A 22374-nucleotide genomic window follows, 5' to 3' on the forward strand; every position below is an offset into this window, starting at 1 on the left:
GCTGAGAGTCTCCGCAAAGGGCATATCAGGCCTTCTGTGGCAGCAGGGTTCTTCTTTGTGAAGAAAAAAGATGGTGGTTTGCGGCCGTGCCTCGACTTTCGGGAACTGAACAAGATAACGGTTAGGAACTCTTACCCGCTTCCCCTCATCCCAGACTTATGTAACCAGTTAGCTGGGGCCCAATGGTTCTCCAAGTTAGATCTGCGGGGGGCCTACAATCTGATAAGGGTTCGGGAAGGGGACGAGTGGAAAACGGCATTCCTCACATCAGAAGGACTCTTTGAGAACCTGGTAATGCCGTTTGGGTTAACTAATGCACCTGCTATTTTCCAAAATTTCATCAATGTTGTGTTTTCTGATCTGATAGGCCGTTTTGTTATTTATTTGGATGATATTTTGGTGTATTCCCCGGACAGTCAATCTCACTTGCAACATCTAAAGACAGTTCTCCAGAGACTCAGGGAGAACCAATTGTTCGCCAAATTGGAAAAATGTTCATTTTTTGTACAGGAGCTGTCTTTTTTGGGGTTGATTGTGTCCTGTGAGGGGTTTCGTATGGATCCTAAGAAGGTGCTGGCGATCGCTGACTGGGTTCAGCCTCGAGATCTCAAGGGGCTCCAGCGCTTCTTAGGATTTGCGAACTATTACCGGAGATTCATTAAAGGTTTCTCACAAGTGGTGAAACCACTCACGGATCTTACCCAGAAGGGAGCTGATGTAAAAAATTGGTCTGTACTCGCTAAGGAATCCTTCTCAGCGATTAAGAAATGTTTTATGTCTGCCCCGGTGTTGGTGCAACCTGACCCGTCCAAACCATTCATTGTGGAGGTGGATGCTTCTGAAGTGGGGGTGGGGGCTGTGCTGTCCCAGGGTCCGGCCACCCTTACCAATCTCAAACCCTGTGCCTTCTTCTCCAAGAAGTTCTCTTCAGCTGAGAAAAACTATGATGTAGGCAATAGAGAACTTCTTGCGGTCAAGCTGGCGTTTGAGGAATGGAGGCACTTTTTGGAAGGGGCGGCTTACCCTATCACGGTTGTCACGGATCACAAAAATTTGGCATACCTTGAATCTGCGAAGAGGCTTACTCCTAGACAGGCCCGTTGGTCACTTTTTTTTTTTCACGATTTCAGTTCTCAATTACTTTTCGACCGGGGTCCAAAAATGTTAAAGCGGATGCCCTGTCCAGAAGTTTTGATCCAGTGTCTCCCTCTGAGCCGCCGTCCTCCATTCTTCCCCCAGGGGTGGTAGTGGCGGGGGTCTCAACTGAGTTGGAACAAGAAATCCTAAGGGCTCAGGCCCTAGCTCCGGCAACCAGGCCAAGCGATAAACTGTTTGTTCCAGATTCATTGCGGCCTAGACTTCTGCAGGAGTTTCATGATTCTAGGCTGAGTGCTCATCCAGGTATCACGGCCACTAGAGAGGCAGTAGCCAGGGGTTTTTGGTGGCCTTCATTAAGGTCCGATGTCAAGGAATTTGTTTCTGCTTGTGGCATATGTGCCCGTTCCAAAAGCTCGCATAACCGACCGGCTGGGGAACTCATACCTTTACCGGTTCCTGATAGGCCATGGACTCATCTTTCCATGGATTTTATTACCGACCTTCCACCTTCCAGGGGCAATACCGTGATCTGGGTGGTGGTGGATAGGTTTTCTAAACAGGCCCATTTCATTCCCTTGGCAGCATTACCTTCAGCAGAAACGTTGTCAAGATTGTTTGTGCAGCATGTGGTCCGATTGCATGGGGTACCCCTGAATGTTGTGTCTGACAGAGGTGTGCAGTTTGTGGCCAAATTTTGGAGGGCGTTCTGTATGAAATTGGGCATCTCACTCTCCTTCTCGTCGGCATATCACCCGGAGAGTAATGGTCAGACAGAACGCACCAATCAATCCCTGGAGCAAATTCTCAGGTGTCTGACCTCCGCCAGACAGGAGGATTGGTGTGATGCTTTACCGTTGGCTGAATTCGCTTTTAACAACCGGGTGAGTCAGTCCACCAACATGTCCCCATTCCTGATTAACTATGGCTTTAATCCGCATTTTGGGGAGTTTTCTCGGGTGGATTCCGGTTGTCCAGGAGCAGAGGGGTCCGTTCAACGGTTAAAAGACCTCTGGGCTGAGGTCCAGCGTAATATCTCTCGAGCCCAGGGGAGATACAAATATTTTGCAGACAAAAAGAGAGCCTCGGGAGACATGTTTCAGGTGGGAGAGAAGGTTTGGCTCTCCACGCGTAACATCAACTTAAAGGTACCATCAGTTAAGTTGGGACCAAAGTTCATTGGTCCGTACGAGATTAGAAAATATCTAATGTGTTCCATAAGTCTCTGTTGAAACCAGCAGGATCTGTCAAAGAGAACTCTGAGACTGTTGTTCCTCCAGTGCTGGTGGAGGGTCAATTGGAGTATGAGGTCGGACATATTGTGGACTCTCGGCGGGTGCGCCGCTCTTTGCAGTACCTGGTCCACTGGAAGGGATATGGACCAGAAGAGCGCTCATGGGTCCCTGCTCGCTTGGTACATGCAGATCGCCTGGTTCAGGCGTTCCATGCCAAGTACCCGGGGAAGCCTGGGGGTCCGGAGGCCCCCCGTTGAGAGGGGGGTACTGTCATGATCCCAGTGCGGGTTTTTGAGCTGCACACCGGGGGTTAATGTTTGGAGCTCTGTGCAGGTTTTGACCTGCACACTTGGGGTTAATGATTGTGGCCTCTTTCTGGTTCTGGGAGAGCTTCATAAACCCCTGGGTAGCTTCAATCCCTGCCAGTTATACTTTTGCCATTGGCCTAGTGTGCTGACCCCCGTGTGCCTGTTTGTTGCTATAGCTTGTTTATATGGTTCTGACCCGATTCTGTTTCCCGTTGTGAGTTTGCCTGTTGATTTTGTACTGTGTTACTATCTGTGTATGACTCATTGCATGTGACCTGACTACCCTCTGCTCGTCCCTCTTGTACCTTGCAACTATCTATGTATGACTCATTGCATGTGACCTGACCACTCTCTGCTCGCCCCCTTTGGTACCCTACAGCTATCTCTGTGTGTGACTCATTGGCTACGTCCTGACTATTCTCACTGTCTATGCCCCTTGGTAACTTTGTCTCGCAGTTACTCTGCTAGGAATTGTCTTGCAGCTCCTAGCTCTGTGGAGTTTAGGCCACGCCTCTAGCAGTCACGTGCTTCAGGCCCTGCAGCTCTGAAGTACGCATCTATTCGGTTGCTGCCCGCTCCACAGGTAGCTTTGAGCACTGTTCGCTTTACTCAGAACACGCGCACTGGCTCAGTGAGTAAGTTCAGTGCGGTGTCTTTGACATTTACATGTGGGAGCCAAACAGGAATATAGCACACAGTGGAAGTGATATAAATAAAAGACGTTTCGGCTCAGCCCGAGCCTTTATCATATTATCGCGTATTCCAATATTGGAGATTTGTAAAGGGTGCAGAAGGAGAGGAGAATCTCTCAAGAAGAAATACCAAGATAAATGGCTGATGTGTGCTGAGAGAAGGAAGCGCTCCCCTGCCTGTCAGAGGTGGCGTCCTGAGGAACAATATTGGAATAAGCGATAATATGATAAAGGCTCAGGCTGAGCTGAAACGTCTTTTATTTATATCGCTTCCACTGTGTGCTATATTCCTGTTTGGCTCCCACATGTAATAAAATGAACACCTATTTGCATAAAGTCTGTTTGAGTGTGCGGTGAATTTAATTAACTTAGACCTACCGTGTGTTCGGCGTCGCAGCTGCGGACGCTAAGGAGAGCTGCTACTGCAGCGCGGCGTGGACACTGCCGCTAAACGACAAAGCTATGACGCAAGCGCAATGTCGGATGCTAGCAGCTGTGGATATTGCCGCAGTGGAGCGCTGGTGCTGATTCTAACTCAGTCCCTGACCACATACGTAATATTAGAGGGAAGGGGTTTTATAATGAGTCATTCACCAGAATCATACATCCGTCCTCATACACACAGCAGCAAGTCTATACTAGCGTATCTCTGAGATGGACCAATGAGATCTGGAGCGGGACCTGAGCACATGACTCCCGATCTCCAATGGGAGATCGTCCCATGAGCATGCTCAGTAGGAGGACAGAAGGACTTAGCCTCAGGAGAGATTTGCTGCAAGGCAATCTCCTCTGCAGTAGGTAAACAGCAGGAGACTGCAGAATGTGAGGGTCTGGATCCCTGCAGAGTAAAGGCAGATATCCGACGCCTAACAGAATGTAGTGCTCGCTTTTGGCCACTAGGTGAGGGGCATTCTAGTGGGTACAGTTGTAACTTTGGAATTAGTTTAAGAAACGGTTAAACATAGGAGGGGGTGCTGTGTAATAAGCCAGTGTAAGTGTTAGGTTAAGCCAGAGGGCGAGGGACGCCTGAACCGCCACAAGGGCTATAGACCCAGGACACCACAGCAGCCATGCAACGTTGAAGGAGTAAAGCCCAGTCATCCACAGTATCAGGACATCACAGCAGCTGGCAGATACAGTTGGGGAGCCAGTATGTGACAACTCATCTCATGGGCAGATATTCTAAGGCCGAGACGAGACGGCTAGAGGAATCTACAGATGCAGTGAGTTTGGACAAAAAGGACATGGTGCAAGTGAGGGAACAGCACAGAAGGGTAGGTCGCTCTCCCAGTGGCTACTGACTCAGGGGAATAATAATCTTGCATCTGGGGTGAAACAGACCTAGGGATGCATATCCGTAACAGAGCTGTGTAGAGATGATGCTGAGGAATGGTCAGGGATGGTCTGACCCAGGCCCACGCTTTGTGATCATGAGAGTAGCGCAGGTAAAGAAAAGGAACATTGTTTTGCAAAGCCTGTTGTAAAAGCTGTGAAGACTTTGGATGTGCTGTGTAACGAACCCAGTAAAGATGTTCTTGTTAAAGTTGAAATGGACTGTGTCTCAGTTAATGTAAATCTGCCTGGAGAGGGTCCCCCACGGCATAGGGAAGATCCTGAAGGAGCCAGACCTGGAGACACAGGTATGCTGACCAGTGGACATTATTTTTCTGTGAGGGGAGGCTAGGATACAAGGTGTCCTCGGCTACGACTATGGTCCTGGCCAAACCTTACAATGTAATCAAGAGGATGACATTTTTGTACCAGAAGTGGCATAAGGTCACCCAAAAGCAGTGTGAAAGACTGGTGGAAAGCATGCCAAGATGCAAGAAAGCTGTGATTAAAAATCATGGTTATTCCACAAAATATTGATTTCTGAACTCTTCCTGAGTTAAAACATTAGTATTGTTGCTTCTAAATGATTAAGAACTTGTTTTCTTTGCAGAGCTGTATAAGAGGTTGCGATTGTGATTAAAGTTTGTATAGAAGCAGAGGCGACTGGCAGAGGGGTTGTGAATAGCACTTTGAGTGTTTGCTCAGCAGCACTGAGTGACAAAGAGACTGTGCCAAACTATATGTGTCAGTAAAGTCTCGCAAAAGGCATCCCGCTGTTGTTGATACCTATTGTTTATTTCGCTACAAGTCTAGCTTTTGCCTCCTTTATGACTTCCAAGATCATACCTTCTGTTGTCTGTAACTATGGTACCAACTTGTTGCCTGCCATTGTTTCCAACGCCCGCGAGTGAGGAACTATTCTACCACCAAGGGCTGCCACATCTCCTTCACTTTACACCATTGATAAATATAATCTCATTACCTATGTTGCTCCATGTCCAGGTTATCTGACAGCAAGCTAGTGACTGCTGTCTATTATGAATGAGACAGTATTGATGTAGCAGGTAGTGCTGTAGTATTTTCAATCATCTGCTACTTTACAGAACTTTTTTGTGCTTATATAATAGTGAACTTGGGTTTAGGCAAAGCAAATTTCCTCTTCATCTAATCAGTACATGTTTGTCTATAACATTGTCAAGGTGTGGAAGGAGTTTCGAATGAAGTTATAATTTTTTTTGTCCACGGCTTACATAACAGGTTGTCTAAAAGATCTGGCTCAGTATCACTGCTTATTGAAGGGACCATATGGTATGCCTGCTGGCCAGTCTGTTCTTATGCTCCAGAACATTACAGGAGACAATGGATGTTTTCCTAATGTTAATTAGAGACGCAGCAGCAGTCTTGGGATAGGTCAGATTCTTTGTCTCCTGTGAACAGATTTTGGTTCATAAAGTCATCAGACAATTAGCCTTCATTTCTCTCCCTTGTTTTGAAGATTAGCAATGTTATAAAACACTTTGTTGTCTATTCATTAAAGAATTGGATTAGTCACTGTCGGTACATGTAGATCAGCAACTTTTTACATTGTGGGAAGAAAGTTTAGTAAGATTTTTTTTTCACAAATGTTTACCAAGATGATGCTATATAATAATGTAAAGAAGTTTGCATTGGGATTTTGCTTAATGCACCACTCCAGAGTTTCTTTTATTTACTGTAGTGCTTCTAATCTAAGGTCCCTGACTCTACTCTTAAGGTGCCGTTACACTATACGATGCACCAGCGATCCCGACAACTATACGACCTTGTCAGGATCGCTGGTGCATCGCTACATGATCGCTGGTGAGTTGCCAAACAGGCAGCTTCACCAGCGATCAGGACCAGCGAGGACGCTGGTATCTAAGGTAAATATCGGGTAACTAAGCGCGCGTCACTTAGTTACCCGCTGTGTACCTTGGATACCAGCGTGCTCACGCTGAGAGCTGGTATCCAAGGTAAATATCGGGTAACTAAGCGCTAGCACTCTGGTATCCAAAGTACACAGCGGGTAACTAAGCGCCGCACATGCTTAGTTACCTGATATTTACCTTGGATACCAGCTCCCAGCGTCTGCTTACAGCGCTGGGAGCTTGCTAATCAATGGTCTCCCGCTGCCACACGCAGCGATGCGTGCTGGGCAGCGGGAGACCAACGATCAAAAAATGGCCCAGGATGATCTTGCACGATCAGCGATACCCGGCGGGGGGCGGTCGCTGATACATGTCACACACAGCGAGATTGCTGGAGAGATCGCTGATGCATCACAAAATCAGCGATCTCGCTATGTGTGACAAGCTCTTTATACTCACCTACCGGTGTCTTTATCTTTTATTACCACCGCTCTTGTTAATCTCCAGCAGTTTGTGACCTGCTGGATCGCACCAGTGTTCATGGGGCCGAGCCAGAGGTTACAACTCAATGCAAATCTATGAGAGCCTTGTTTTGGCTCTCATAGACTTGCATTGAGAGCTTGTCACGTAACTTCTCATTTCCAGCCCAGAAGCTGCAATCACAAGATGACGCTGCAGGATCAGAGCGCCACCCAGAAAAGGTGAAGACGCTGGGAGATGAGTTTAAGACTGGGGCAGTGACTTTGCATTAAAAGCACCTCTCCAGCGCTTAAAAAACCCCACTGGAGTGGTTCTTTAAAGGTCCTGAAAAGCACAGTTTGATAATGTTAATATCAAAAGATGGACTGAATTTCCTGATGCCCCTAGTTTTCACAAGGCAAACACAAGATAACATTTTCTAATTTCAGAATGTCCTAAGTATACTAAATTGGCAAGTCATTTTTACTAAGAGGAAACGTTTTGCAGTAGAAGAAATTACTTATTTTGTTTTGCATTGCTGGGTGCCAATTTTTGAGTGGTCTGTGTCTATAATCTGGGTGCACCAGATAAGCCACCAAATCTACCAAAGTCAGGTTGTACCCAATGTGACAGACAGCTTTTGCCTGTCTTGCTGTGTCCACAGTGGTTCTCACTGATCCAGCCTGCCCTGCCTATACACCACAAGGTGAGTGCTGCTTTGTTACACTTTCACTGGATTCCAGCTACCCATGGCAGTTAAGGTACTGTCACACTTAGCGATGTACCAGCGATCCCGACCAGCGATATGACACGGTCAGGATCACTGGTACATCGCTAAGTGGTCGCTAGTGAGCTGCCACACAGGCAGATCTCACCAGCGACATAGCAGAGGTCGGGGGTCGTTACTTACCTGTCAGACGCGGCGATCCTGCGTCCTCCCACCCCGGGGAGCGGGTCGTAGGTAAGTATCAGACACAGCGATGTCACTAGCAATGTCGCTATAACGTCACAAGTTATAGCGATATTGCTAGCGATATCGCTTAGTGTGACAGTACCTTAAGAGTGCATGGTGCTTGCGACAACACTCAGAAATATGGGTCACTGTGTTATTGGTTAATATAGTCCCAGTCCATATTCTTGTTGATAAGCAAAGTTGTCTCTTTAAGAACCACTAATTTGAGTTAATATAGCAAAATAACAGTTTCAGTTGCAACAGTAAATTGTTAGAGGTTAAAGGGAAATTCATATCTTCATAAAAGTTTATTGATGGATAGTTCTTGTAAATACAAGCAAGGTTGCAATTTACTGTTTATTAAAACTTTAACATTTCTCTATTTTTTACAGCTGGAGACCAACTACCGCTTTTAGGCAGTAGAACATGCATAGTACTTACAAGCTCTTTTCTATTGAGCCTGTAAGCACCGTTTTGTCACTCTTCCAGGTTATTTGCATATAACGTCTAATTTTTCATTATATCTGTGGTTTGGATCCACTCTTGCTGTTTTTGTATATACAGTATCTTTGAGACTATTTTATTTACTCTTTTTCTAGCCGCTTTATTGCGTCCCTTATTTTGTACTTGTATTTGTAATATTATTTATTTACATATACTATTTGGCACTGGCACTTTATTATATTCTTATTGGAACCATGTTTTCTTTACAATAACAGTTATGTACTGTATTATTCATATTGCCTAAGGACTGCTTAGTTCACTTATTTACATATACTAATTTACAGTTAGAGGTTTAGGTATCTTTGGCTTATTATAACCTGATTACTTTGTTCTGTATATGCACCTGTTGCATTTATTATGTGCTTTTAATATTTACTGTATCTTGACTATTTTTTTTTTTCTTAAAAAACTGCACATATTTTCTATACTCTAATTCTTTTTACTTGATTTGGTGTATGCATATTTTCTTGCTGATTTACTGGCCAGGATTGCTTGAATTACAACCTACAGAATTATGAGTCCATATAGTAAAGAAGTGAGAAAACCTGTGGAAAGAAGAATAATAAGCAGTTCAGTACAATACATTGACCAAATAATCAAGAAGTGTAGAGAGGCCTTATAACAAGGTGAGTAAATATATTGGCCTGGTCTCTCCGTTGGATCATCCCTTCTCTGACGAGCGCCCAGGGTCTTGAGAGATGGAGATTCTATGGCGGTCAAGTATCCTGTAGTAGGACAGGAAATCTCTTCCTTCTTTAGGTGAGAATAGGATGGTCGTATTTCCTTTGTAGATTATCAAAAGTTTAAGTGGGATGCCCCATTTATAAGGGATATTATTTTCCCTCAAGGTGGAAGTGACTGACTTAAAAGACTTTCTTCCTTCAATCGCTTCCTTTGAAAGATCCGTAAATAGCTGAAGGTGAGCATAGGGTTCTGGAAAACCTCCTAGATCTTTAACCGATTGTTGAATTTTTTCCTTAATCTTGAAGAAGTGTACCTTTAAGATGGTACCTCTAGGTAGATCTTTATCGATATTCCGTGGTTTGGGAAGTCTGTGGATCCTATCTATGATGAGATCTTGGTCTGTAAGTGTCGGTAGTAATTTTTTGAAAATTGTCTTGACGAAGTCTTCTAGTTTATCTGGTGAGATAGATTCTTGTATTCCTCTTATTTTCAAGTTGTTTCGTCTGTTCCTGTCTTCTATATCCGCAACTTTAATTTTAAGTCTGTGAAATTCAGATTAGAGGTGATGGGTGTCTTTTGATAAATCATCAGTGTGTTCTTCCAGTACAGTTAGCCGTTTTTCGTGGTTGTCTAACCTGCTGCTAAATTTTTCCAAGGTGGACTGTAAAATTTTATTTTGGTTTTCAAATGATTGAGACATACTGGACGTGATTTCCTGGGCGAGAGTATCCATGTAAGAGTGTATCAATATAACATCCAGATTTTGGGAAGGAGAAGGATTGGTGTTATCCATCTTAAATTTTGACCGTTCCGGCAAAAAGTTTGGTGAATTATCTCCAGACTTAGGACTTGAAGCGTCGGCTGGCGATGTGAATTTTTCAGATGTAACCCCCACAAATTTATGAAATTATAAACAAACTTAGCCTTCATCATTCTTTTGAATTGAAATTTACGAATGTGCATGATCAATTTGCTAAATATTCTAGGAAATGTAAAGGGAAAGAAGGAAAAAGGAAGAAGGAAAAAGGAAGGACAATAACGTCCAAATATAAAGAAGACATAAAAGGAAACAAGTTAATGCAGAAGCATTTTATGCAGTGAATTATTACAAAGGTAGGTATTTAAGCATATAATATATTAATATATATGTTCCAAAGATCCAAACACAAGGGGCCTTAGGCAGGTGCACTCTTGGTGAAGACTTAAGGCCGGGGTCACACTAGCGAGGAATACGGACGAGTGAGAGGCGCTAAAAGCACGCATTACACACGGACAAATGATTCTCTATGGGTTTGCTCCCAACAGCCGTGTATTTCTCGTCTGTATTCTACGGTCCGTGCCAATTGCAGCATGCTGCGATTGTCAGCGTACTACGTCCGTAATACGCCAATGCAAGTGCGCAAAAAATACGGATAACACACGGACCACACGTGTGACTTGCGAGAAATACGCAGGTCTTTTGGCTGGTGACAGGAAATGCCCCAATCCATCATCAGGAAGCCTAGACATGCAAATGAGCTCAAAAAGCACTCCAGACATCCAGGAAGTCAGCCTCCACGGAGTACAGCAGGGTCATGGCGCCATATTTCCTTAATGTGGAGATGCTTATAGTATTAGTGCAGGAGCGGCCAGAACTTTGGGACCAAAGGGATGCCAATTATGCCAACCGGGCAAGAAAGGAGGGGTCATGGAGGCACATATGTCGCCAGATGTTCCATGACTTCGGTGATCGGCCACGTGAGGAGCAGCAGAAACTGAGTAAGTACAAGGCCCAAAAATGATTTAAATAACCTCACAAACAAAAATGATTACAGATGCTGCCCCCCTCTCCTTCCTGTCCTTCTCCTTTTTGCCTCATGAGGCGGGTAGATTTTGATGTGACACATAGTTTCACACTGCCATAATTTTGCCCAGGCCACAAGCTCCTCTTCCTCTTAGCCAACCAAGTTATTAAGTGTACTTACTTGATACACAGGGTCAGAATAGCTTATGTATCTGGCCTGGTTGGGCCAATTAGATATGCCAGCCTGGCTAGAAAGCACACCCCAGAAGGCCACATGCCTAGACTACTGGTAGCAAATGTGAACGATCAAATATGTGAAATTGAGAATATTTCCTGTCACATTGCAGTGGAAGATGTGATGAAACGCTGGCGAAGCATCTGGGACCAATAACACCGGGAACGTCAGCAGCGGTCCAGGAGTGGGGATGCGGGCTACGTGAAATGCAAATATGTGTATTATGACCGCCTCTCCTTCCTCGCCCCAATTCTGGATCTGAGACTGTAAGTACATACCTCACTCCACATTACGCCGATACTTTACAGGGCCAAAAATATTGATGCATTTTTGCCTCTGTTCTATTTCATAACAGAACTCAATCCAACCTTATGGATCGAGGAATGGGCTCGGAGACAGAGCCCATAATTGATCCTGTAGGGGATGAGGTGGCTGGCCCATCTTCTCCCCCTACAAGAAGCATGGGTGAAGATGAGTCATCACAGGAGAACCCATTGGCTGCCCAACAAACCACACCACCAGGACTGTCTGCTGCTGCCCCATCATACATCCCGGCGAGGCCGAAGAAGGCGCCAGGTCGCTGTTCAAGATAGCAGGACCAATGTGGACACAGGGGTCCTAAATTATTTATCTCGAGTCACTACAGATGATGGGGAGGAGGCCTACTCGCGTAGCCTGGCCCTTTATCTCCGTGCCCTTTCCCGTGAGGTCAGGCTCCGTATTCAGGGATGTTTTCAGGTCCTGCTTGATGCAAGCACCCCCCCAATACCCCATATGAGCTTTTCGAATATCTGGAGAGGTGGCAGCTTTCCCCCAGAAATCTAATGCGCATGAGACCACCCACACAGATGCTTGGTCAAGCAGGGTCTGAACATCCTCAAATATGTGGGCCTACACCTCACCCCCTTCCTTCCCAACAGCAGCAACAAATTTCTGGCTCTAGCCAACCCCACCAATATGGCCACTTTTTCCCACCCAGTGTTGGAGGCTGGTCCCATCCTGGTTGGGGACGACATGGCTATATTGGTGGGTATGAGACACAGGCCTACCTGCCCCAACAAGATGCCCCTCAGCAGTATTACTATGGCCACTGCCCCCAACAAGCACAGGAGGAAGGTCAGTACCAACACCATGGGCAACAGTATGCACCCACACAGGGCGATGTTGCTCAAAGTAGTCAGCAGCAACCACCACAGGCTGCTCCTCTGCCTTCTCCTTCCCCAACATTCCACAATTTATAAGTGGCTAAAAACATGGAAATTGTAAACCCATACTGTACATGAGTGTTCTTAAGCGGTCTGATGGGAGGAGATGTCCAGTGTGTTTGAACTGGTGCTAAAAATCCCAATCCAAAGTAAAAAAGAGGTTTTCTCCATCATCAAAATGAGCTAAAACAGATAATACTAACATTTCTTATGAAGGTTTTCAAATCATATGATTAAGACACCATGACAGGCAAGGCTACCTTATGCATTTCTGAGACATATTACATGTCTGTAAAAAAGACAATATTTCACGGCGCTATACTGGCAAAGTCAAAGGATCAAAATAGACTACTCACTTGATAATGCATAGAAAAGGCGTGCTGTCCATATTCACTTAGTAAAATTTAGGCCAGCTAACGATATTCCAAAATCAAGGTAAACAACCTCAAGACCATCACGATCTCTCTATGTATTATCAAGTCAGTCTTCTAATTTGATCCTTTGACTTTCCCAGTATAGTGCGGTGAAATATTGTGTTTATTACAGACATGTAATATGTGTCAGAAACGGGTAAGGTAGCCTTGCCTGTCATGGTGGCTTATTAATATGATTTGAAAACCTTCAGAATAAATGTTAGTATTAACTTTTGTAGCTCATTTTGATGATGGATAACTCCTCTTTTTTACTTTGGATTACAAATGTGTAAAGTTGCAATGTTGTTATTGCACTATGTATGTTGTTGGATATGTTTGTAATTTTGTTTTAACAACAATGTTGAAATATGCCAAAAGGCCAATTTGGGCCATTGCCCAAGTTTTTCATAGGGCAAGAATATGTTTGCCTTACAAACTAAAAAAAACACCAAAAAAAAGGCAAAAGTAAAAATTTGGCAACTACACTTTACGTCTCTGTCTTAATTGTCCAAACCGCTATCAAAATACGCTTACCAAATCAATTCAACAGTCATAGATTCAGAAGGGGTAGAAATATATATATTTTGACACACATCAAACCAACATTGCCAACATAGATCCAGCATGCTCTTGCCAAGAAGGTTCCCCCTGAGGTGCCATAAAGTAATTAGTGAAAATATCACGCACTTTGAGGCCAGAGATGGTGGTCTCACCCTACGCACATTGTTCGGCCTACGCACAACACTAGCAGAGGAGGAACAATCATGTATCCTGGTGAAGTTATGAAGAACCACACAGGCTTTCACTACTTCATTAACATTTTGTTCACTCAGCTGAATGGCAGACTGGAGTACCTGCCATTTGGCACAAAGAATGCCAAAGGAACACTCCACCAGTTGCCGAGCACGTGATAGGCGCAAGTTAAATATCCTGCGCCTGTGTTGAAGGTTGCGCCGGGGATATGGCCTCATGACATTGCGTGTTAACTGAAAGGCCTCATCTGCCACAAGGACATAAGGGACACATTCTTGAGTGGAGCCTGGTAGCTGGCGTGGTGGTGGTAGATCCAACTGGTTGGTGCATAGCCGCCGAGCCATAATGGAAGTATTGAAGACTCTAGAGTCTCCCGTCTTTCCATAGGCCCCAATGTCAACAATTATAAACTTGTATTGAGGGTCGGCCACAGCCAACAATACAACAGAAAAGTATTGTTTATAATTGAAGAATTGGGAGCCAGAGTTCGGCGGCTTACGCACCCGGATATGTTTGCCATCAAGGGCCCCAATACAATTTGGAAACTGGCATTCTTCCTCAAAGTCCCTTGATATCCTCAACCAGTCTTCAATCTTGGCCTCGGGCATGACGACTTGATATAGTCTTGTCCATATTTCACTACATGTTGACCTGACTATGCCAGATATGGTTGATCTTCCAATCAGAAACTCATGGTGGAGGGCAGCAGAAGACAGGCCAGTGGCCAGGAAGCTGAAGAAAAACAGAAAAGGATGATTGTCGAATGCACACATTTACAAAACAAACAGGTCCATACATACCAAACTTGGTAAGATTTCAGAGCAAATAACATACACATCTCGCTTTGCACAATGAGTAAGTGATATTCAGTACATATTCCACATAACATTCGGGTCTGTAAGTTGAAACATATGTGGACTAAGATGAGGGCCTAAAACTTACTACAAGAAGGCAAAAATTCAAACTTTGCCCAACACATTATGAACATAGAGAATATAGTTGTGTAGTACATATCGTATTGTGAATAGAAGTCGCTCCTCTGCAGATATAGCTTTGCGCATCCTTGTGTTCTGAAAGGTTATCCCAGGGCGCACTGTCTCCAAGAGTCGATCAAATGTTGCAAGGCTCATGCGACAGTATTGGTAGAATTTGACAGGATGCTCCCGCAGAGAAGAATATGGCGGTGAAAATGAACTCTTGTGAGTCGTTGCCTCAAAAGTGGATGTACCCACATGCGTCTCCTCCTCCGCGGATCCACTATCACTGGGTATGGTTGGCCAAAGCACCATGACAAAAGCCAGTTGAAGAGAACCTGCTCAGTTGTGTTGAAAGTCAGACTGTTTGCCATGTTGCACATACAACACCAACACACCTAGTGAAGGCAAGGTGACAAATGGACAGAATGGAGGCTGCCATCTGTTCCTGAGCCAATAAATAGAGTGCAGGCTAATGATTTAAATAGTTAGCAGGCCTCAAAACCGTTAAATGTCCATTTTGCAAGGCTGCGAGAAAATCTCAGCATACGGATTCAATACTGATGCCATACGGATTACATACGGATGCTTACATGCGCAAAATACGCGACCGCACCTTGCTTACGGATGACATACGGAGTACTATTTAGGGGTCATTCATCCTTATTACGCCTGTAAACTACGGACCTTATTTTGCGTCGGTTAGTGTGACCCCGGCCTAAGAGAACAACTCCAGCCATCTAGTCCATTTCCTAGAATTTTTTTTTTTCCCTAGGGAGAAAATTGGCTTCTACTCTGTGGAACAGCTGCACTAAAAATAGGCTGAACTAGATGAATATAAGGTCTTCCTTCAGCCTTCAAAACTATGCTAATATTGTGGTTCCTGTATTGTCAGTAGTCTGATGAGGACTGATAGCAACAGCTCCAAGTATTTCCTTACCATTGTTAAGGACACACTAGAAGTTGGAGATTCAGACGATACAAATGTACAGTATATGGGTCTGACCTGATATTACAATTGGTCAGGCTGCATCTGGAATACTGTGTCCAGTTCTGGGCACCACATTTTAAAAAATATATTGAACAACAGGAGCAAGTTCAGAGAAGAGCTACCGCGATGGTTAGCGGACTGCAAATTATGTCCTACGAGGAACGGTTAAATGATCTGGGAATGTTTAGCTTGCAGAAAAGAAAGCTAAGAGGAGACTGAATTGTGGTCTACAAATATCTGAATATCTGAAGGGGTGTCACAAGGTAGAGTGATTATCCTTATTTTCACTTTCACATGGAAACACAAGAAGCAATGGAATGAAAATGAAAGGGAGGAGATACAGATTAGATATTAGAAAAAACTTTTGACAGTGAGGGTGATCAATGAGTAGAACATTCTGCATGAGAGTTGATGAGTTCTCCTTCAGTGGAGGTCTTCAAACAGAGATTGAACAGATGGATGGTTTAGTGAATACTGCATTGAGCAGGGGGTTTAACATCATGACACTGGAGGTCCCTTCCAACTCTAACATTCTATGATTCTATGTACCATATTCTGATGTTGGTCCTGGTTATCTGTTCCAGTACTGATGGTGGTTCTTGTGATGTATTCCTGTACTAATGAGTGTTGTGATGCTGTGTTTCCATATTGATTGGGGTTCTAGGTGCACCGAACGTCTGTGGAGAAAATCCAATCTGGTGAACGAATTTATCCATTATAAGCTTATGCTTAAAACATACAATTCTGCCCTTCACCTCTCCAAACAAATCTATTTCAACACCCTCATCTCACTATCGAACAATCCTAAACTTCACTTTGACACTTTTCATTCCCTCCTCAATCCAAGAGTACAGGCCCTGACCACTGACCTCTATGCTGATGATCCTGCCAAGAAAAAATTGACCATATTCAACAGGAAATTTTCTCCCAATCCCTTAATATGTTGCACGGTCCTACCTCACCACTGCATCTAGCTCACTCTCAGTCTATGGACCAGTCACGGAAGAAGAAGTAATCAGGCTCCTTGCATCTTCTCGCCCTACTACTTGCACCAATGATCATATTCCCTTATATCTCCTCCAGTCTATTTCACCAGCTGTCACCACTCATCTAACTAAAATATTCAACCTCTGTATCTTATCTAGTATCTTTCGCTCCTCATTTAAACACACCAGCATACATCTGTTACTTAAAAAAACATCCTTCAATCATAACTGAGCTAACTATAGACCTGTCTCTAACCTTCCCTCTATCTCTAAACTCCTGGAATGCTTGGTCCCGTCTAATTCGCTTTCTCAGATAAATCTCATATTGATCCTCTACAATCTGGTTTCAATTCTTTACACTCTACTGAAACTGCCCTTACTAACGTCGCTAATGGCCTACTAATAGCTAAATCTAATGGTCACTACTCCATGCTGATTCTGTTGGATTTCTCTGCAGCATTCGACATTGTGGATCATCAGTTCCTCTTCACTATGCTACACTCCATCGGCCTCAATGATTGCATTCTCTCCTGGTTCTCCTCCTATATTTCAGACCGTTCATTCACTGTATCTTTTTCTGGCTTCTCCTCCTCTCATCTTCCCCTTACTGTTGGGGCTCCTCAGGGATCAGTCCTAGGCCCCCTCCTCTTCTCCTTGTATACTGCCCCTATTGGACAAATAATCAGTAGATTTGATTTTCAGTGCCATCTCTATGCCAGTGGTACCCAATTATACAGCTGTATTCCTGACATCACGCCCGCATTATTACTAAACACCAGTGATTGTCTTTCCGCTGTCTCTAACATCATGTTCTACCTCAATCTGAAGCTGAACCTGTCAAAAACTGAACTCCTTATGTTTCTTCCCTCCACTAACCTACCTATGCCCAACATTGTCATTTTCGTGTGTGGTTCCACCATTACTCTCCAGCAACATGCCTGCTGTCTTGGGGTCATATTTGGTTCAGATCTTTCCTTCACTACTGACTATCCGATTGCTTGCCTGTTCATGTCATTTACACCTCAAAAACATTTCTAGAATTCTAACTTTTCTTTACCTTTGCAAAAACTCTTACTGTTGCTCTCCCTCTCTTTAAACTCTCTCCTCTCCAATTTGTCTCGAATGCAGCAGCCAGGGTCATATTCCTTGCTAACTGCTACACTAATGCCTCTACCCTGTGCCAATCATTAACCTGGTTGTCCATCCGATATAGAGTTCAATACAAACTCATGACTCTGACCCTACAGCTCCTGCATCATCAGAGTGTACCACCCTACCCATGCCCTCTGCTTATGACCTAAGACTAACATCCACAATAATCCAAACCTCCCATTCCCATCTCTAAGACTTCTTGCATACTGCATTAATTCTTTGGAATGCACTACCCAGGACATTTTGATTAATCCCCAATACCCACAGTTTCATGCATGCCCTAAAAACGCATTTCTTTAGACTGGCCTATTGCCTCAAACTTATTTAACTATCCCTATTTTGCCCATACAAAATTTTGTTCAAAACCAGGACCCTCATATCATCTGTTCACACACCCTACATGCACTTAACCCCTTTCTGACATCGGGCATAATAGTACCCTGATATCAGACTCCCTCCTTTTGATGTGGGCTCTGGCGGTGAGCCCACATCTTTCCTGGCACATGTCAGCTGTGTTGAACTGCTGACAAGTGCCCGGAACAGCCGTGGGTAGAATCGCGATCCACCCGTGGCTATTAACCTGTTAAATACCACTGTCAAATGCTGACAGCGGCATTTAACATGCGCTTCCGGCAATCGTGCCAGATGTCCGCCAACTGGTGATCTCCGTCCCGTGATTGCGGGTCACCAGTGGGTTGGCATGGCAACTGGAGGTCTTCTGGAGACTTCTATGGTTGTCACTGCCGACTTGCTGTGAGCCCAGTGGTCGGTGCTCATAGCAAGTGAGTAATTCAGCTACATATATGTAGCTGAGCTGATCGGGCTTTGGCAGCTTCTAGTCTCCTATGAAAACTTTTGAAGCATTACAAAAGTGAAAAAAAAAAGTTTTTAAAAATATAAAAAAAAATAAAAGTTCATATGACCTCCCTTTCATCCCATTCAAAATAAAACAATAAAAAAAATTAAATATAGACATATTTGGTATCGCTGCATTTAGAATCGCCCCAATCTATAGAAAAAAGGATTAACCTAATCGCTAAACGGCGTAGCTAGAAAAAAATCAAAATGCCAGAATTACATTTTTTTCATTTCCGCGACATTGCATTAAAATGCAATTATATGCAATCAAAAGATCTGTAATGTCGGTGTTTTTGCCTTGTTTCCCCGTCATTTCTGTGCTATTACCCTTTGCTCTTTTCCCCCTAACCAGCTGGGATACTGTTGACTGTTACCTGTATGGATGCTGCTCAGTTCTGCTGTGTAGCCATACATGTGTTGTAGAGTCTTGGCTCCGCTGTACGACCCTCCATGCGTGCAGTCCCTGGAAGCTATCTGCGGATTGCGAGTTCCTGTGCAGCTGGTGCATGACTTTCCACGAGTGCCCTAGGCTTCAGTTCCTGTGCTTGCTATGCTGTACTGGTTTCTCTCTGTGCTTAGGGTGCGTGCGGCACACCTTCCCCACTTTTATTAGGGGTAGTGTGTACGCTTGAATTGCTATTGTATTGCTGAGGGTCAGCTCCTATTTAAAGTTCCTCTTCCCTGTTGGGCATTGCCAGAGCTTAACATTAGGTTGCAGAACCTAGCCATGTGTGTTTGATCCAGCATGTTGCTCCTGTTCTGCCTGCTATCAGTTCTATGAAAGATGATGTCTTTGTCCCTGGATCTGTCCTAATAAATAATAACAATCTTTATTTTTATATAGCGCTAACATATTCCACAGTGCTTTAGAGTTTGCACACATTATCATCACAGTCCCCGATGGGGCTCACAATCTAAATTCCCTATCGGTATGTATTTGGAATATTGGAGGAAACCGGAGCACCCGGAGGAAACCCACACAAACACGGGGAGAACATACATACTCCTTGCAGATGTTGTCCTTGGCGTACTGTCCTGTCTATGTGTTGGTACCAAAGTCTCTGCCCTTGAATGTTGATTCCTACTGTGTGATATTCTTGAAGTCCTTCTGTGTCTTGTACCATAGGAGCCAATGTGGGGACTCATACTGTATATAGGAGTCAATGTGGGGGATCATGCGGTATATATTGGACAGTGTGTGGGATTTGATGGTATATAGGATTATGTCAGCATACTTAATTCTGTTTTATGTTAAGTGATACAGAGCAGAATGAATTTCAGCCTATTGGTTCGGTCCTCCACAACAATCATGGTCTCTCATATGGCTCCTTCGGAAAATTAATTGCCCACCCCTTCTCTATAAGATGGTGTGCTACTTTAATAAAATGTAGGACTTTGTGGCTCTCAGTGGTGGAGTGAGTTACCACTCAGGGATGGCAGAAAGGACATAGGCCACACAGAACTGTACTCACCGGAACACTCACAAAGCTTAATGCACATGCACAATCATACATGAGGTAACGGCTTGATGATTTCAAAGGTGTCAAAAGAGAAAACAAGTTAACAAAGGTACTTAGTAGGGATGAGCAAATATATTTGCCTAGAATTGAGTTCTTGAAAATTCCAAAAATGTTCATTTGTCCCCCCCCCCAAAAAAAAAAAATGTATAGCAAAAATGGACGTGTGAACGAGCCCTTAAGAATTTGGGTGCCTAAGGGAAATCTTTCAGTGGGTATTTGCTACTTAAACTAAGAGCAGCATGATGTCAGGATAAAGCCCCTGATTCCAGCGGTGTGCCATTTACTGGGCTGCTTCTTGTAGTTTTAATAAAATCAGTGTTTTATCAGCAGATTATTGTGCCATATAGTCCTCTGGTGTAATTGCCCGTCCTATCACAGATTAGCAGCTTTCAGTCAAGTCACAGTGTATTCAGAAGCCTGACAATCAGTGGTGTTTGCAAGGCTATACACAGCTCAACATTCTGAGCAGTGCTAAATCTGAAAAAGATAAAAGTGTTATCAAAACTACATCAAACAGCCCAGTAATTGATATATCACAAAAATCAGAGTCTCTGTCCCTACATTATGCTGCTCTCGGATTACATAGCAAAAACCTGGTGACAGATTCTCTTTAAGGACTGGGGACACAGATGGCAGAATGAAGGGCTGTTAATCAGAATGTATTGGCAGGGCAGTACCCTTTCATTGCATTATCGACACAGCAGCACTTGTAATCATGCATTCTGGTTTCCGTTTTAAAGCAAAACCGCAAGCTAAATACAGTACATCTAGCACTGCTTTATACATCTGTGAAACATGGACCATGCTGAGATAAAAGGATCCGGCCCAAGTACTGGGCCTCCTGCCCAGGGCTAACTGCTCATATCTGCCTATAAGTGTACGTGTACACGATCAGGAGTTGCAGTGGGTTTGATGCTGCGTATTTATGCAGAGTCACTATGCGTGTATATGTGTAAGGTGGCCAGGTTGGTAGTCGTGATAATGGGCTGTAGTGTTCCCACACCCTGGCACCCCAGAGATAAAATACAGTGTCCCTTGTGCAGCGTGTGCAGCAATACACTTCCATTCACTGCCAGGATCCTCTCAGGTTCTGTCACTCCGTCTCCGCATTCCCGAGCTCAAAAAACATCTGAGTCACAGTTCTTTTCCAACAGATTAACTTTACTATTCAGCAAGGCATTCATCACACTGGCAGCACAGATTAAAAAAAGAGACATCTTATCTTTCCCTGCTGTACAGGCAGCCTCTATCCTCTCTATCATCTCTGTCTACCACCCCCGGCAATCCCTGCCGTATCTTTAGACGGTCCGTGTCTGATCCGTGCCTTCAGTGTCACCAGCCCCTCGTCCGGTTCCAATAGGGAAAGGTGCCAGGAACGCCATCTCAGCTACTCCTGCCCCGGTCATAGAACCCAGATCCTTCTTGGGGATGGTCCATTTGAGTTGGTGCCCGACTGCACAATTTTTCTGCCCGGGGCCCCTTACAGCTGTAGCAGCTTTATCCTCACCGCCGGCCATCTGCTTCGCTACTCCTCACACCTTGCCCTGGCCAAGTCTGCCCGGGCTTCTGCTGCCTAACCAGGAAGTCCCCCCACCTCCTTACACTTGTGTCTGTGACTCACCCCCGGACATTGAGACATGTGGCGCGTCTTTCGGGACCGCAGTATGTCAATTTCTCAACAGGAATTTCATCAATAGACATGTATTAAAAGAGGAAAATCCATACAGTTCAGTGAACACGTTTAGATTTACCTGCATTCAATAGACGACAGTGCTTTCGATGCAGCCGACATACCCTGCGCCCAAAGCGCTGCTAGTTTCGGATTGCGGGCACATAGCCTAAATAGATTATGTCAGGAAATCTGAGTGTTCAGCCCAGGTCTTCTGATCCAAGCAATGTCTATGGCTCACAGATTGTGACACCGGCCTAAGTAGTGTAACCCAAGCTGTGCGGCGGCTTCTTCCATAGATTATACAGTAATGAATCACTAAATTAAATATACTATATGCTATGAAATGTGACTCAATACTTATCTTTCTCTAAGCTTTAATAATTGTTAGCATGATGAACGCAGCATAAAAGTATATATTTACTCTGTACTTTCTAGACATGCATTTAAAATAATGTTTTTAAATGACTAGAAAATGACCTGTCAAATGTAAACTGAAAATGCCTGTTTTCAGCTTTTTCAGATGCACGTGGGGTCTCAGGGGAATGTTTTACCCCTAAACGTGATGTTTGGATAAAGACTTAAGCAGTAGGCTGAGCAATTTATTAGCAAGTAAATCGCACTTTACATTCAGGTCACTTAGATTCTGAATAAATGCAGCTCTGTCTGAATAATTATCATTATTATC

General features: G+C 44.2%; 1 long non-coding RNA gene across 1 annotated transcript; it reads left to right on the forward strand.

The window, feature by feature from the left end:
• The first annotated feature begins 6704 nt into the window (after positions 1–6704).
• Positions 6705–12564, forward strand: LOC141096175 (uncharacterized). Its single transcript, XR_012233605.1, has 4 exons — positions 6705–9382; positions 10134–10260; positions 11278–11431; positions 11521–12564. It is a non-coding gene; the product is annotated as an uncharacterized lncRNA (long non-coding RNA).
• The last annotated feature ends 9810 nt before the right edge of the window (positions 12565–22374 follow it).

This window comes from Dendrobates tinctorius, unplaced genomic scaffold (genome assembly GCF_039654945.1).
Source record: "Dendrobates tinctorius isolate UK_male_01 unplaced genomic scaffold, ASM3965494v1 ptg000073l, whole genome shotgun sequence".
Classification (NCBI taxonomy): Eukaryota; Metazoa; Chordata; class Amphibia; order Anura; family Dendrobatidae; genus Dendrobates; species Dendrobates tinctorius.